Consider the following 19765-nt stretch of genomic DNA (forward strand, 5'->3'; position numbering starts at 1 on the left):
TATAGAAATCAATAGGGTTGATGTTCTCATTTGAGCAAATGTGGGTAATTGTCACAAATGTCCCTCTAGATTCTACCAGCACACCCTTTCCCCATATGAATGCTTGACTATTACCCTCACCACATCTTGAAGATCATGTGCCAGATTGTGCAAATGAGAATATCTTGTAGCTGCATTTTACTTGGTTTGGGAGAGTTATCTAGTTGTTTTATTTTTCAGTTGAAATTATTTTGCAAGACGGTTAAACATAAGAAATGAAAAATTATATTAGGAATTATTAATAACTATTTAATTGCTTTGTTCAATATAAAATAAGAATTGTACCATAGATAATGATAATCTACCCCTTCAAAAGTATCTCTGAGAGGTTCATGAGTTGTGTCCTTCATATTAACTCTGCGATCCAATTCATAGAACTTCTAATACATAGGAGTACCTCTATATACAAATTTAATACCAATTCGATAGGAACTTCAAAACTTTCTAAATTCTTGATGTACGATTAGATGACATCTCTTGCAAGCATTCATATAGTTCACATGCTATCTACATTTCCAAAATTTTCATAAATTTACACCATTCCTTATACTTCATCACTGGTCAAATTTTTTTATAGAATTTCCATTTATAGGCAGACATATAAGGAAATGTTAGTTAAGTGGGGAACTGCCTTTGCATGAAAGTTTGTAAGATCCATTTCATCAAATATCGTACAGCCATAATGAATATAATTTGAGGTACTTCATGTGTAGTATGTACGATGCTGGCATAAACCATGGAGATTATTTGTATCATCTACCAACTTCATTTGCTTGAAGGTTTAAGCCTATTCAACAAATTAGTTCTGCACATAACCTACAAGTGTTATAGCTACTTCATTGAAATGACACCCTTTGAGGCATTATATCAAATAGTTCATGCATGTTGTCTACAAGCACAATTAGATTTGGTTAAATTCTTGATCCGCTTTGATCTTCTCAAAGGTTTTTCTTTTTGTTGCTTTTTATCTGCATCCTGCATTATACAAATACAAACTATTCTTACTAAATGTGCTTTGAAGAAATAAACTATCAAAGAAACATAGAAAGTCTAGTAACAACAAAATAGAGTAGGAAGGGCAAGGATCCTGAGTGGTTAGAGATGATCTCATTCACATTGAATACTCCCCTCCCCCAAGATCAGTAGCACTTTCCACTTATAAGGGAACATGCTTATTGTGTAGGAAGATTGACATACTTTATAGAGAGCACAATCTGACACTTTTGTGTTCTGTATTCGATCCAATCTTATCATAGGCATTTCTTTGAGCTTCTTCTAATCTACATCCTAAAATGTGCAACCACAATCTATTGTTAGAAATTGTCCTTTTGAGGGAAATCAACTAGAAAGTAAAAATAGCAAGACTAAGTATACAAGAAAACATTGTAGGAAGGGCAAAGATCATGGGTGGTTAGAGAATATCCTTTTCATCATGAAATGCTTCCCTGAAAGTATAGGAGCACTTCCACTAAAATGGGAACACATTCATGCCCATTGTTCAGGAAGGATGATGTGACAATGGCATACTTCCTTATACAGAATACAATCAGATTTTGGTGGGTTGCATACCCAATCTGATCTTCTCACAAGTATTAGCTTTTGTTGCTCTTTATGTTTATCCTACATTATACAAACACACACTTTTCTTAGAAATGTTCTTTGAAGAAAATTACATTAAAATAGCTAAGACTAGGTACACAGAAAACTAATGTATGAAGGATGAGGATACTAAGTAGTTAAAGAAGATATTATTCATTGTGGAATGCTCCCCGAAAGATTAGTAGCATTTTATTCTTAAAAGGGGGAAAATGTTGACATGACATACTAATTTAGACAAAAAATAATTAGATAGAAAACAAAATGCTATCCCTTCTGGAAAGAGGACTATTGTTAACAAAATCCTTACACAGCAAACCAAAAATGACGTAGAAATCTTATCATAATAAAAATTTGAACCACAAAAATAGACTTAGCTCATGTAGAATGTTAGACTCTTTATGGATACATTTCTTTAAGAACTCTCATGACTCCTCTTTATCCCCAAAATAATTAGTTCCTACTCTTCTTTCTACTACAACTAATCCTCTTGTATCACAATTGAATTCATTCTCTATAACCTGAAATTGCTCTCTAAATGGAACTAATAGCACTGGATGCTAGTTAAATGTAACTATCATTATAGACAACAAAACTAACCCTCTAAAAAGAACTAAGCAGATCTAGTATATCCATAACCTATAGACCAAAGCAAGCTCATTGAAAGGGTGCATATTTGCATGGCACTCGCATCTAGGGATATATAAAGATGTGAATCATTGCCCATTGGGCATGGAAAGAAAATAGAACATCAGCAACAAGATTCTTAATAATTAAACGTAATGTTTAAGATGACAACAATATGATACTTGACAAGGATAAAAAAAATAATAGAGATGTATATGCCACCTTGAGCATTAGTAAAATAAGTTACATTATACCATATGCAGAATCAATCGAGGAAGAACTCTTATGAGAAAATAATTCAAAATCATTGAAATTTTTCATTGCCAAGAGCAATAAAGATAATAATATGAAGATAAAGCAGCTCATTAGATTCTACTGCATTAGAAAGGGAAACAGTATTAATGTAAACTCACCTTATTTATCATCATTGTGAGACTTCCATAAAATGAATTTTCCAAATAAATTTCTCTAGCTGCCATATTTTCTTGGTTTGTGGTTGAAGTTGAATTGCCCTTCCTCTGAACTTCCTGGTTGGAAATGTAAAATGAAATTCTTCCAATATTTGAATCATTCCACATGATATCTTTCTTTTTGCTGGAAGAGCTAGCCGTCTGTACTAGAGAATACTCATTTAGAAGCTGCACACTAGGCACACAAGAATCCTTCGCCTGCAATGACAACATCTACTTTAAAGGACCTTGTTGAGTAGGAGTGTTCTTTGTCTAAATTTCTTTAACAACTTCTAGAGAAGTCCTAGGATAGGCATATGTTGTCCTTTTCTTGTACCAATTAAGCACTATTGCAGCTGCACAAATGAATGCACCTGTAACTCTACAAAGCAGGGGACTTCTTACAGATTTCACTTGAATACTAGATAACCCTGCTCCCAAATGTTTGCAATCTTCTGTAACAAGAACATCCAATACCCTCAAGTGTTTGGGAATCTTCTGAAACAAGGACATCCAACATGTCTAAATGTTTGGAGTTTTTTGCAACAAGAACATCCAATACCCAATCGTTGGCCTTTTTTCCCTCTAACATCATAGTTTCTATCTGTTTGGGGCTCTCCAATGCTAGAGTTTTAGAATGGCATGATTCTAGTGTGCCAAACTGCTTAAGCACTGCTAGACCATGGGTTTCATCTTCGTCAATTGCCATGCTGAACTTCTCTATATTTTCATTGATTGGCAGGCTATGTTTAACTAAATCCTTGTTAATGAAAAAGCCCAATTCATTGCCATATTTATTGATTGATAGGTCCAAGTCCTCTTCTACTATTTCACTCATTGGTAGACCAAATCCATCTGCATATTCATTGAAAGCTTGCAAATTAAGTCCAGCATAATACTTGCTAGAATGCCATGCAGATATATAGAAAATAAACACAAAGAGCACGGCCACTAAAATTAGAATCTTATTTTTGAAAATAGGAAATCTATGACTTCTTTCCATTCCTCGTCTGTATCCTCGAGGCCTTCATCATCATCCATTTTGCCTGGCCAATAGTGCAAGAATTGTGGCCTAGGAAACGTATATGTAGATTTATCCAGTGGGTCATAACGTCAGAGGTCTCGGTCTCCTCCCAAACTCCCAAAATCAAAAACATCTTTATTATTATCTATGGATAACATGTTTATTATTTTTCTAATCTCCTCTGCATCTCCTTTGAAGAAAGGGGTTCCAACATTGCCAATGTATCCACGTCCTCCTTTGAATTGGGTGTTGAGAAGCTCTCCTTAGCCATTCTTCCCAGTTGGACAATGATGCAAAGAAGCAGGAATGCACACAGAGAGGGAAAAAAAAGAGTAGCAATGCAAATACAACAACAATGCACAAACAGAGCAACCATGCATGAAGACATAAAAAAACAAAGCAACAATATAACAATGCGAAATGACAAGAGGTAGTTGAATGGTCATATTTCGAAATACCTAAAACTGCGCGTGTCTGAGATCCGTCGATCTGTCACACGACCTAGAAACAATTTTAGGTCACCATTGAAAACAAATCGTATCCTTGGAATGTCAAAATTCATTGCAATGTTAGCTAAAATTTGTTCTCGATGGTGACCTAAAAATTGTGTAACAGGACATATCGAAGGATCTGTCAGGATTTATTTATGCCTTCGCCATTAATGGCATCATAAGAATTGTTTGAAGTGTAATAAAGCCTATAGCTTGACTCAAATTTTTTGAACCTTCCTAAATTAGATAGATATTACTCTTCATGCGTGTCAAATCATCTTCAATTCTTTTTTAGGCATGAATGAATGCTATTTGTTCAGCACTATTAGTTTGCTCTATGTATATTCTTAACTATAATCATTTATTTGTATTTTTTATCAGCTTTCTTCAATTTTTTAAAAAAAAATGCTATTTGAATTAGAATTCTTATTATGTTTATGACAAACCTAAATCTCTCCAATCTATGAACCGTATTTGATTAAAAAAATCAGCTTGACTAGAGGAAAGCTTGATGGTGATTGTTAGAGTAGGAGAAGATATATTGATGAAGGAAAAATGGGTCTATTACAATGTTATTATTTAAATAATAATTATAATAGACATAATTCTAATCTTAATTATGATCATATTATGATATAAACTTAAATATTTTTCTAATTTTAATCTTAGTGTAGATCTTAATTTTTGTCATAAAACTAAAATTTTATATCTAAAAATGTAACTTGCATCATAATCTTAACCTTAAATTTAATCTTGATTTTAATCAAAATTCTAATTTCATGATGTAACCCGTTATTTTAATCATAATTGTAAACCTAAAGTCTATTCGCAACCTTAACCTAAATCCTAATTTTGACCTTATCATAACCCAAACATTAAATTCTAATCATGACATAAGGGTTAGAGAGGGGAAAATATAAAGGAAAAAACTTAGAGATATATAGGAAGATATAGGTTAAGAGAGAGATGATATGATAGGGAGATGTGGAAAGATAGAAAGCTATATATAGTTGCATTTGAGCTATATATATATATATTCAAATTTAACAATTAAGTTATATTTGTGAGAGGTAAGTGATATTAAATAAATAACTTCTTAATTAGTATTAAACATCATTTAAATTTTATTATTAACAAGAATTTTTTGAAGAATTTGAAGACTATATACCTTACCTAAGATTTTAAGTAGCTAAAATAATTTGTTGAATTTAATTGTTGAGATGCTTCATAGACTTTTCTTTTGAAATCATAACAAAATTGGTGAGCAATTGTTAGGGACAAAAGATAGAATTCACTATTTTTTATTAAATAAGTAGAGGAAACTCTCAACTACTATAACAACCCTTAGTTTTTGTGACCTAAATCGATTAAGAAACTATTTTATACTAGAAACTAATTACAAAGCCAAAAAAGGAATGTAGACAAAAAAGTGTAAAACAATTTAGTATAATAGACATATTTCAAATTATTGAAACTTTAACATATTTTATATTATGATTTTAAATATGAATATTTTCGATTAACATTTAGATCATAGTATGATCCATCAACAATATAACATTAGATTTTCGTTGAAGTGATCTTACTATTATATTCATGACAAAGAAATTTGCAAAAAAAATAAAAAATATTTCAAAATCATTGTCTAAATTCAATTGAAGTTTTCTATTGTAATCTAATCTCGTCAATGAATAAATAAGAGATTGACACAAGACAGATGTTTCAGAATAACATAATTCTTTATTACAACTTTTTTTGCAACTCTACTCTACCTCTACAATGAAATAGAATGCCTACTTATTACAATTTTGAAAATTACTATATTTGGCAGATTTTTGAGAATTGTTTTTCCATTTTTGGTAATTTTTAAAACTCATCCTATAAATCTTGATTTTTCCCAAGAAAAGCCCCCAACTAAGGCAAGATGAATTTCCAATTAATCAATGAAATCAAAAATATGATTTCAAATTTATTGCAAACACAACTTTCCAAAAAAAATTGGAAAAAATACAAAAAGCCAAATTTAGAGGTCAAGACGATATTTCAGGCTCCCAAAAAACTGTTTAAACAGCCACCTATTGAGCTGAGCTCATCGACAATCTAAATAACTCCTAATGCAACTGCTTATAAAATTTCAACCAAAACCTACATCTGAGTCAAAAGTTATGACCTAGAAGTAAATCTTGTCCAAAATCCACATCTGAATCTACAACCTTGACCCTTGGATGCCCCTGCATCATTTCCCCAAATATGCATTTATTCTAAAATAAGGTATGAAATCTAAATTGTTATTTTAGCCTTCAAACTTGGTATTTCCATTTGGCATAGTAAGGTGTTCTAGTACTTTTCTATCGATATGGTTGTAATTTGGAGTTTTCCATGTTATAATCTTACTATGTGTCATGAGCTTTAATAATGGATAATAGAAAATAAGTATATTTTCATAGACACAAATAATTATAATAATAAATACATTTATGTTTTACGCAATAGTAATCCATGTCATATCAATCTATCTTATTGAACTAATTAATCTAATATTGATTCAAGGCACATAACTAATCATAATAGTTAATATGTTATATAACTATACAACTAATAAAAAAAGTAAAAAAAAGTAAAAAAAATAATTTGTTCTATAAATATAACAATCTAAAAATAGCTCCTACCCTATAATTAAATAATTAATAAAAATCTTACCCTATGGCTTAATGGTGTTGGCATAAATAATAGCGTGTATAAAAGGATGCGCCTCTTCACATGGGTCATACCAACCTAATTATAGGTGGTACCCCTAATCACATCAACATTGAAGTTGATACCATCACTACAGGGAAAGAGAAAAGGTTGATTGGATAACGACACAGGAATCAAAGAATGCAACCATTATTCATGTTCGTAACTAAAATCAAGGGAAATATTGGACGTTGGAAAATTTAATGAAATAGTGATAAGTTCCCACATCATTGATCAAGTAGAGGACTAGTTATAGCACACAAAAGGAGAAATTCATCACATGTTGATTAGACAAACCTACATATTGAATGCTTTAGGATGAGTCAGGCATTAGGAGCATTACTAGTTGATCAAACAATACAAGCTAGCCAAATATACACTAATCGAGCTACCAAGCAGATAATGTAAGGATAGGTCCCTCACACATTGTGATCCTCGAGATTGAACATTAGGTGAATATAAAATTTGTGTAGAACTCTACCATATAATTAAAGGGGCATGTAACTATGTGTTAATCTGAAATCATGTTAATATATAAGAATGAGATAGCCATCTATAACAAGTAATAAACAAACACCATATATATTATATAGAGCAACTTGTGTGTATTATATATATATATATAATGGTATACATTGTGATTTAATGAGAGGAGTATTTAATAGATTAATATTTATAAATTCTAAATGAAGGAATATAATTGATAAAACAAAATTCTTTGATTTTTCAGTATACTCATGGGAGTTGATAGATTGTGTTATATAGGGAGAGGTGGAGTAAAACTAGATGGTTTACTAGTGTCAAGTGCCCTATGATAAGTAAACCCACACTCTCCTTAGGATAGGTATAGTATGAGAAATATGAAATCAATGACTTTACCATATTAATTATTGGATATATTATAATGTGAAATTGTTGAATTAATCTAATTAAGTTCCCTATGTATAATTAAAAATTAAAATTTGATTACTGCTTTGTATTCTAAGGATGGTATTTTTTTCATGATAGACTATGACAAAATGTACATTCAAGCAGTCAAACCTAGAGTGGTGTGGGTTAAGCCTTTAAACTATGAGGTTAACATTGATGATACCAAATATATCATTAAGTCACTATTGAATGAACCTATGGATCCCAAGGCCACATATATTCATACTTATGAAGAAGCCAAGGTGAGGATAGAACTTGAAATTAAACTTTCTCAAGAAGTTAACAAAGGAAAGAAGAGGATAGTAAAGCTAAAGCAAGCAAGCTCTACTCTCCTATTGACTAAAATAAAAAGAGATGATATGGAAGAAGATGAAGTAAAAGATGAAGAAGAAGAAGAAAAGTTTGAGGAAGAAGAGCCTATAAGGAAGAAAGGTAAGGTTATCATAATCGGACCTAATAAGTCTTATATTGATGTATTCACAAGAAGAGCACCAAAAACTAGGAAGAAATTGAACATAGGTTAGGAGGATGTCAAGGAAATTATTTTCAAAAAGCCTCCACCTACATTTCAAGAAAAATTAAACGAAACAAAAAGAAGAGATGGAATGGAAAAATTCAATTTTGTCATATGTGAAACTAGGTATGTAGATGAGAAAAAGCAAGTTGAGGACAAAATTAGGTAAATGGAAGTACTCTCCTGATCAACTTGTATAGCAAATTCCCAATGAGCTTATGAAAGCAATCAAGCCTAGATGGGAGCATGCTAAGAAGACTATAAATGATATATTTGAATAGACTCTAAGATCACTCATACTAAGTCTTAGTGACAAAGAGGTGAAAGAATCTATGAAGAAAAATGAGAAAAAAATCACTCTTAAATTCAACATGTCTTGTGCTAATAAAAGACATATAATTTATGGTAAAATCTACCACTACCACATGGAAGAACATTTATAGCCTTAATCAACTAAGTGACTTCTTTTCTCATGTTAGTGATAAAGATGATGAAGATGACAAGGAAGATGATGAAAATAATGATGAAGAAGATGTGGAAACAAAAGATGATGTAAATTTGGATGATGAGGAGGAGGAACAAGAAGCTACAGAGGAGAATCTCCCTGATATTCAAAGTATTGAGGAAATTGACCCATAAAAGATTTCAGTAGCAAGATGGCCTCATTTTCTCATTCTTAGAGAAAAGTTTCAATGCCATCAAGCTTTGAGAAATCTTTTGTCGAGTTGGTTGTGGTAACCACTATAACACCAAGCACCCAACTAATATTTGCACCTATTTAGTTGAGTACCATATTGACTGAAGTGATCAACACTTCATCTACCAAGCAACAAGTGACACCATTATAAAATTTGACAATGCAACAAGGTATTTCTAATATCAGTGCAATATCTAATTTTGTTGCTAGGCCCTCTATTTCTACTATTGTTAAAATTCCAAGTGTGCATATAGAAATTACAAGGACAGTTGAGAACAAGTGTCAACCAAGTACTAAAGTTTCAAATAAAGATAAAGTGTAAAGAAGAAGATATTGATCTTGTAGGACCAAAAAAATGGGTTAAATGCATAACATACTATGAGAAAATCACAAAACTCAATAATCATACGTTAGCACCCACTAGTCTACCATGAAAGCCAAACTAATTAAAAGAAAGGAAACATAATCAAAAATTCCCTTTTCCGTTTGTAGCTCTCATGTCCTTCTTTCTTCTCCAAATGATTGTAGCTCAAATTCACCTATAGTGCACACAAGGTTGAAGCCAAAGCCTATGATGAGGATCATGCCATGAGAATAATTGAAGTGTGATTTAATCTGAGAGAAAGAATGCAACATGAAAAGAAGTAGAGACTCAAAAACTCAAAGATTTGTATTTTCAAAACTTAAGTGTTCGGATCCTCAAATGAGAGGAAGGGTGTCCATTTTATAATTGACATGGAGGGTGAGAGCATTGGATGTGTCACCCATAGATATGCGATGTGGCAAGAGATTTCTATGATGCATATGATAGAATATGCCAATTGTGAGATTTTATGACACATGAGAGTCAAACTTGGCTAAATGTGGAAGAGAATCTATGACGCGTCATAAGACACCTCAACCCACTTAAAGCGAAGAATCTATGACGAATAAGCCAAATAGGGACGTGTGTAAGAGGTAATAATATTTGATTATGACAAATCTCAGCCAAGTGTCAAAGGAGAATCCACAAGGTGTCATATCCAAGTGTCATGATGATGGAATATTTGAATAAAAAATCCTCTTATTCCACAAAATAAGAATTAGTAGAAAATGGAATTAATGATGGAAAATGGAACTTAGGAAATTAAGAATTAGCATGGTTTGTAGATAATGAATCAATTAATTAATAAAATTAATTAATTGAGGATGATAATTAGGAAGAATAATTAGAAAGAATAGGATTAAATTATGGGTTATTTAATCCTATAGAGAAAATTAGCAGATGATTGGCCAAATTCATTAAATAAATGCAACTGTACACTTTGATGAAAATGTGACAATGATGGATATCAAGTAAGATGGTGGAAGGTAGACCAAAGCCATGGTCAGATTGATTGATTGAAGTTGATAACATGCTAAGGACACATGACATGAATTGGTTGATATGTAACATTTAACCGACATTGTAAATGCTACAGGATTGAAATTGATTGATAAGGTTTGATCATAATAACATCAACAAATATTGTCAATGTTATTAAAATGGTTGATGATGCCATGATTTTACATTGAAAGCCTCAACAATATCAAATATTGAATGACATGAATGATAGTTTGACCTAGCACTGAGAGCCACAATAGTACTGAGGTCAGATTGATAAGATTGATGAGTTGATAGGTTTCCAAGACATTGAAAGCCACAATCATGCCTAGGAGTGGATAAATGATGATTGATTTGGGATGTTTGATATGTTTTGGGTTGATTAGGACCAATTTTGAGTGATTCTGAGTTGATTTGGGGTGATTTTGAGTTGATTTGATATGATTTTGAGTTGATTTGATATGATTCTAAAATTGATGTGGAAGGGGATGCAAATGACAAAATATGGTCAATTTGGTGAAAAGATCAAAGTTAGTAGAATAAGAAAATGGGAAAAATTAGTATGAAGAAGTTATGAGGTTCTAGATGTGAACCATTTTTGAGCATCTACATTTTGCCCCTCTTTGATACAATGTGATTTAGAGCATTGTATCAAAGAATAACTGATGAGAAAGCCACAACATGCCACAGTAGGGATGACATATATGGGTGCCCCCTTGAGAAATTGAATAATATAAGCATATGATAAGTAAATTTATCAACAACAAGAAGACAAAACCATAGCAACTGATGGAATGAAAATCAGAGCTAAAATGTGAAAGTTATGAGGCCTAGAGTGTAGAACATGGTCAATCTAGAGCCCAAGAATAATTGAATGGGTTACCACTCAAGAATGACACAAAATGATGAAAATGATAGTTCATGTTTTCTGTAACGAAGATATGAATCCAATGCAACTGATGGATTGCAAATCCAAGTTAAAATGAAAAAGTTATGGGCTCCAGAGTGCAACATAGGGGCTCCAGGAGAAGTTTTGGGAAGCCCAAGTGGTCTCAGAAAGTGTAAAATATGCCCAAGAAGGCCCTAGGGGCCAAAATCAACATGACGAGGGGAAACTAGGAGCCCAAGAGTAATTGCAAGGATTTAGACTCCATATAGTCACCAAATAATGAAAATGATAGCTCATTTTGTTCACAACAAAGATATGAGTCCAACACAACTAACGGTTTGCAAATCAAAGTTGAAACGCAAAAGTTATGGCCTTCAGAGTGCAACCCAAGGGTTCTGGGAGTAGTTTTAGATAACCTAGGTTCCCAAGTGCGCCAAAACTCTACCAAGTTCTTCAATGACATAGTTGGCATGACCAAGTGCATCAATGACATAGTTGGGAACCCCAACTACACCTTGAAAGTGTAGACTCTACCCTAAAAAGCTCCAAGGCCTAGAATCAGCTCGATTGGACTCGGAATGACCCAAAATTGTGTGTGCATGCCCAAAATGATGGAAAGATGTCATAACATGAGGGAAATCATCAAAAATGGTCATATTTGGTCGAAGATGATGAGAAAAATGTCAAACTAAGGTTGAACTAGGTGGAAAGCCATATAAATTTGATTGATAACGTAGGATGATGCAAGAATGCATGAATGCAACATGAAGATGATTTGGTGAATTAGAAGACATGATCATGGTGATGGAGAATGAGATCACGAAGAAAGATGAGATGAGGAGATGTTAGTATGATGGAAAGAATTTTGCTTCTAGAAAGTGCATTATATGTCAAATGGAGCTTTATTTTGATATGGCAAATGGAATGCAATGCATCATGGTAGAAAGGGCCAGAGCGCAAATGCAAGCCTTTTGTGTAAACAAGCACGATGCAAATAGAGAATGACCTTGTCCTTCTCGAGGCATATGTACATGCCCCAGAATCTCAAAGATACATTATAATAGATATAAAATAGAAAAATATGACCATGAACCATCCCAGCAACTCTCATAGATCAATTTATATCATCGAGTAGCATAGGAACATGATCAAAGAAAAACAAAGCAAAAAATAAATAACTCACTAAACAGTGTGAGCCAACAGCTATCCTTGTCCATTATTACTTGCTTTTTAGTGTTTTAGGTTTTGAGATGGTGTTTGACATGTTGATGACCTGGTAGCTTTGTTCATGGATTCAGTTGATAGGTTCATAGTGATATGTTGAGTTGAATGTTGGTTTACGTTGGTCAGATAGTGTGATTGTCTTGAAAGTGTAGTGCTTTGAGTTTTAGTCTGCAAAGTGCAAGTGTTTATGGAAAAGGGGTGGTTATCCATAGTGAAAATGTGCATGGTTTATTGTAAATTTTTTACAAGTTTTGTGATTTTTAGGGTTTTGTGGAGATATTTGATTTTTTTTGTGTAACTGATTTCTTCAGGTCATTTTACGATTTTTAGGTTTTTTTCAAGACATTTTATGATTTTTATGGATTTTTTCAGGATCGTATTTGAATTTTTAGGATTTTTATCAAGACATTATGTGATTTTTAGTGATTTTTTTAGGATCATATTTGAATTTTTTGGATTTTTTCAGGACATTATGTGATTTTTGGTGATTTTTTCAAGATCATTTTATGATTTTTAGGGATTTTTTTAGGATCATATAAGCATATACAAGTGTTAGCTCCAATCCATTATGTGATAGATCCAATGGATAAAAAGAACTTAGGGGTATGCCCCTAGTTCAAATTCAAACTTATGCACCATGTAGGTAATATGTCCTCAGACAAGACACAAATTATGTACAAAGGCCAATGATAGATTGTGTGTGTAGACTAGTGATGCTTAAGCAAGGTAACGAAGGACATTAACCAATTCATGAGCCATGATAAGGAACCCAGGATGTGTTGCAATATGAAGGGTATGATCAAGGAATGATAGAGTGGGAAAAGACCAGATGGAATCTTGATAGATGGAGGAGCAATAATTGATTACACATGGCACCTGTTTGCCAGGTTTTCACCATGGTACTTGCCCAAAGTGCCAGTTTGCCAGGTTTTCATCAAGGCATCCATTTTATATATATATATATATATATATATATTATGACATTTTTCAATTTTTTTGGTATTTTTTCAAGACTTTTAGATGGAATCAATAATGTCACTGACAAATACCGAGAAGATATATGTTGTTGGTTCTGCTAGCTAATGAGCTTTGAATCCATTACTGACCATAACTACATAGGATTTGTTCCAAGTCTGTAGCTAAAATCAAACCACTAGAAAGGCCTCGAGATATACCATCATGTACCATATGTAAGATAATGTCTATCTCTTGCGAATCAAGGCATCTAAGGATAATTGGGTCAATAGAAATGTCATGTGGGATGTCACTAATGATGACATATGGAAAGGCTTGTTGGAGAAGGATTTGATCTTAGTTATTAGACAAATTAGGTAGCTAGATTTAGGGATAAACAAATGGATATAAGGGAGGGTTGGGAGGGTTGAGACCAATGACCTTCCATATGAATGCTGATTGAGAGAGCTCCAAAAGACTTTGTGGCATGTTGAACACTGGAACACTGATATTCATGGCAACATATTTTTCATCTTGTGTCCTTGGGAGTTGCTTAGCTTTAGATTTTTTATGGTCTAATGGTGCCTTTTGATTTTCACCAAGAGACCTATGCTTGTTATTTCTTTCTCTTCTTTCTTTGTAAGTAGAAGGTGGAGTAGGCTCCCCAAAGTATACCAATGTATTCTCTTTAGGAGAAACTGCTTCTTTATGATCTTCAGTGATAATGCCTTCAAAGTCTATTATGAGAGTGTCACCATCATCGAATTGATCAAAAATTGGTGCTCCATGTTGGTCCAAATCCAATAGTTCAGGATAAATTGAGGGGATGTCATCATCAGTATGGGATGGACTTTGGTTGAAGGTACATATATGGGTATTATATTTGGTTGTATCATTGGTGTTATGCTCGAAAGGGAGAGGATTGTTGGTTTTAGGTGGGATGTCCTCAGATGCCTTTTCATCGTTCAAAACATCCATAGTCTTACATGTAGGTACCATGGCATTGGGAGGACCTATTCGTAATGGTTTAAATCCAAGCCCCAAACTAGGAGGTTGTCCTTTTGTAGTGACGGGTTCAATTGTAACTTGTTTCTGAGATCCAAGACCACTATAGAAATCATAGCCTTGTTTTTTCATGATAGTAAACCTAAGTCCATACTTGTTAGAGATATCAAAATGGGTTCTTGTTCTACTTGTGCTTTCTCAATACATATAGATGTATTCTTATTGATAGAAGTATCATTATTTGTATTGATCTTTGATTGTGCTTGAAGTGGTTGCAATTTACCATGAGATTGGGGAGAAACTAGTGACTCCCTAATGTGAGAGACTTGAGACATAAAGTACTCTCGACACCCATTGTCTTTAATCTCCATCTTTTCCTTGTCTTTACTAAGTAGTATATCAACATCCAAATACTTAGAGGAATTTGTGGGTTGTGCTTCATTGTTTTTTGGGATTTGGAATGCAGTAGCATCTCTTAGACTAGCACAAAACTAGAAAGGATCTAGATCATTGAGGATGGTAACCTCTATGTTGTGATAGGAAAACTTTAGACATTGATGATATGTAGAAGGGATTTCTTTCATAGCATGAAGCCAAGGGCATCCTAGTATCATGTTGCAATTCATTTCTATATCTAGGACATGGAACAATGTATCTTTAGTAGCTGGACCAACTCTGATATTTAGTGTGATGATGCCCCTGGAGAAGCGTTCACCATCATCATAAGATTTTATTATGATTCTTCGAGATGGATCCACATCATCTTTAGAATAACCCAAACTATTGACAACCTTAAGAGTACAGATGTTTAGTCCTACTCCTCCATCTATCAAGACACGTCTGACTTTAACATTGTGGACAAAGACTTCAAGATGGAGGGGATCATTGTGGTTAGATTTTTCCTTAGGAATATCTCGGGGTGAAAATGTGATATGTTGTGACATAGATAGGTTCCCAAACATGGCTTGGAACTGAGCAACATCCATGTTATCTAGGACTATTGACTCTTTAAGGGCTTGCTCCAAGATCTTTTGGTGTTGGGGGGATGCACCCAGTAGGTCCAAAATAGATATTTGTGTAGGGGTTTTTCTGAGTTGTTCAACAAGGCTATAATCTGATGAAGTAGGAGTAGTAGGTCTAGATGTGTGTATAGTTCTAGTAGAAGTAGTAGGTCTAGCTGGGGCTCTAGGTAGGGTAATCTTGCTACAGTGTGTAGTGACAACACAGTGAGGGTTTTTAGCCTTCAATGTGAATGTGGATATGCGAAAGTCAGACTCATTAAAGCAATTGATGGTGCAGTCATACCTAGTACATGTGTAATTCACATTACCTTGCGATTTTGAGTTTGAGCTTGATGGTTTCTCTTTGTCATGATTACCCAAAGGATCTTTGAAAATAGTGTGATTAGAGTTGGATGCTAAAAGTGATGGATCAACTGTGATGACACCATCATCAATAAGGCCTTTTATTGCATGTTTCAATTGGAAGCATGATGAAGTCTTGTGTCCTTTGGTGCGATGGTAATCACAATACTTTTTGTCATCCCACCAATCTGCTTTGGTTAATGGTTCATCTTTGATTAGGGGTAGCTGCAGGAAGTTATTACTCAGTAACTATTGTAATGCAATCTCAAGAGGTATCCCCAATGGTGTGAATTTTCTATCCTTGGTTCTAGGATGTCTTTTTTCTTATGTGGAAGTCTCAGTTTTCTATTGTTGAGGTGTTGTTCGATTAAGAGTTTGTGAATTTGTGGGGTTTGCACCTTTCAAAGTCAATTAAGGTTGTGTTGTGCTAATTGTGTGAGCATCTGCAATGCCATCATTTGTTACATTCTTGTTTTTGGAGAAAAATTTTGCCTTGTCATTGGATGAGTTGGCATTTGTGTTTTCTTTGCTTATCTTGAGGATTCCCTTACAGATAAGAGCATCTTCAATACTAGCCCCTTTTTTCATCATTTTAGAAATGGTGCCTGGACTCTTGATTTTGAGTTCATACATTAAGTCTGGGACTAAGTTTTCAATGCATATGTTTACTTGTTGTTCTTTAGGAATGTCTAGTGAGCATTGACTAACTAAGCTTCTCCAATGCAGTAAGAATGTGATGAATGATTCTCCTATCTTCTGTTCAGTTGAGCACAAATTAGAAAGTGTCACCTCATTTGTAATGTTAAAGGCAAAGTGGGAGATAAACTTGTCTACTAGCTCTGACCAAGATTTGATATTGCCAAGAAGTTTGGAGTACCATTCAAGCGCATGCCCACCTAGAGAATGAGGGAACAATCTCATAAGGTAAGTGGGCTCATCACTGAGTTTAGTACATGAAGCACAAAATTCTCGGATGTGATCAATAGGGTTTCCTTTTTGTTGTTATTTTTCAAACCTTGGAGCTTCAAAGTGTTTTGGGAATGGAGGCATATATAGACTTTTACCGAATGGGTTAGGACGTAGGTCCCTTTCTGTATATATAGTCTATTTATTTTGGACTCCCAATGCCTCAACTTGTTTGGAAAGTTGTTTGAATTGTTGTAATAGTTCTTCATTAGAGTTTTACATGATGGTCCTTCCTTCAAGTCTTTTGTGTCTATGAGTAGACCGTTTGCTGTGGTGAGAACTATGTCTACTTGGTTCCAAAATTTTTGTGTCTGATGAAGTGTCGCTAGGTGGTGGAGGTATGTTGGCACCTCAAAGACAAAAAGGTCCATGTTGTTGGGGAATTTGTTGTGGTATTTGATGTGGCACTTGTTGTGGGATTGACTGCGATTGTTGTATGATGTGTTGTTGTTGTACCATGTGTTGTGGTTGTTGTTGAGATACATCTATTGGTTGTATGTGAGACCATGTGCATGCTTGTTGATGTAGATGTATTTGTTGAGGTTTTTGTGGCACATGTTGTTGTTGTAACAAGTGTTGCTGGTATGCAATTTTTTTCTCAAGGCATCTTTGGTATTCCAACTATTGCTTGAGTTGCTCTTGTTGTTTACCAAACATCATTTTTTGTTGTTGGAATTTCTGCTGAAATTGTTTTTGATAAATGGTGTGTAAGTCAAGTGGGTCCACATTGGATTGTGTGTTAGGCATGTTGGATGTTTGCCCCACTTGTGAGTGTTGTCATTGTGTTTGATTTTGTTGCTGATATGTGGGATGTGTGTCAAGTGGATGTAGACTTGGTTGTGCCTTGGAAGTGTTGAGTCCTTGTACCATTGTAGGTTGTTGTTTTCATGGGTGTTGACTAAGTCCTTGAGAATTGAATGTCATGTTTGTATTGTTGTTTTGGTACCTTTTTGTTTTAGATGTTCCTGCTTGCGACATCATATTGACTTGACTATGAGATACATTTCTATTGGGAATGGGTGTAATGTCAATAAGAATTTTCCTTTGTGTGTCCATAGGGATGGTTGCACTTGATGTTTCACATGTTGTACTTATGAGAGGTTCTATAGTGTTTGATGTCGTAGCACTGGGTAAAGTTAGGAGCAAAGGTGTACTTTGTTGATTTGCCTCCAAAGAAGGTATGTCTGGCATCCCTAGAGCACGGGTCCCTTTAGGTGCATCTTGTTGTTACATCATGTGACTAAAATCAAGTCTTAATGTCCTTTTGGGGTGTTTAGGGATTGGTGGTATTTCATCAAATAAGGGGTTGACATTGATGTGTTCAAATGTACTTTGGAGGATTTCAATTGTTGGTTCTTGATGGGACCTTATAGGTGCCATTATTGTGTTTGAAAACTCCAAAGGTTGTTTTCCCTTATCTAAGTCCAAATTTATCATGGGTTGGATGTTTTCAATTGTTGTGTTGGTTTGATTTTTGGACCTAGGACCTTCCAAGTTTGGATTAAATTTGACAATTTCTTGTGCTACCAAACATTTGAAGTTCTTGCAAAGACTTTTGTCTTGACATGCCCTAGCCATTTCTTCATCAGTGATGCCATAATCAGTGTCAGAGTCGTCACTTAGGTGTACAATACCTTGTTGTATATTTGATGTGTTAAGTTGGCTAAATTCAAAGGAATGTGATTGTTCATCTTCAGGTGAGGTTGGTCCACTTCCTTCTCTTGGTGGCATTGGCACAAATATAGGTTCAAACTTAGGACTCCATTGAACCATCCCATGTGTGGGGGAAGTGTTTGGAGGAAATCTCATGTTAGGTGCATTGTTCAAGGTTTGTTGTGCCATAGCTTGATTATGAGGATCTTGCGGATACATATTCAAGGGGACCACTAGTAATGGTTGTGATGCTTCGATTTGGTCTTTGTCAAAGGTTTGTTGGATTTTCTTGCTCTTTCTTTGTCTTGGATGAGGTTTTGGTTGTGCTTGTGCCTCAAAAAAAAAAAGGTTGATAGAGTTCCTCGGGTCTCTGAGTTGCTTGTCTCCTAGTAAGTGTTGGCATGATACCTAAGAGTGCAAAGAGTGGTAAGTATGCAGGATATGAGTTTTTTTGGGATTTTTAAGTATTTAGGAATGTTTTGAAATGTGAGGAAATGCTGGATGAATTATGGTTTTTATGTGCAAGGTACAAATTTCCTAGGGATGTCATGCAAATGAAAATGCAAGGTGATGTTTTGAGGTTTGACTAGAGGGAATGAAAATGACTCTAAAGTATGCAAAATGACAATTAGGGTTATGTTTTGGGCTTGGTAGTGATACTAAAGTGGTGCATGAGCACCAAGGTAGGCTAGTTTGTACCTAGTGCTTATTTCTTGTAATTTTGGCTTGTAGTGATGCTAGCCACATCACTAGTGATTTAATAAGACCTAATAGGTCCTTAGGTAAGGTTTCATTAGTTCCTAAGTAGGTTTTTGCTCCTAAGTTGTTGTTATGCCAAAAAGTTGCTCAACAGAGGTTAGGTTGACCAAAGTGGTAGGAAAGTTGAACAAGGGTCAAAAAAAATCTTGGAATGTCTAAATCAACCTAATATGAACCCTTACCAAGTTTGGTGAACTCATTTGTTAAGAATTTTAAGTTATAGCAAAAATTGCTCAAAATTGCAATTTTGCAACTTTTTGCAACTTTTCTTGAAAAGTTGAAAATGAGTGCAAAGAGTTAGTTAGGGGTTTTATCATTACAAAAATAGGTTGGAAAAACCTATATAAGTCCATTCTTGATCAGTTTCAGGGGTTGGCAAGTTTAGTGGCCATATATGTTCGGATTTTGTGTGTATTTTTTTTATGGCAGCCACTTGGTAAATGAGCATTTTGGAGTTGAATATGGTTGAAAATCTGGTTTTTATT

Source organism: Cupressus sempervirens, chromosome 5, assembly GCF_028749045.1.
Source record: "Cupressus sempervirens isolate cs-2001-9-10 chromosome 5, ASM2874904v1, whole genome shotgun sequence".
Classification (NCBI taxonomy): domain Eukaryota; kingdom Viridiplantae; phylum Streptophyta; class Pinopsida; order Cupressales; family Cupressaceae; genus Cupressus; species Cupressus sempervirens.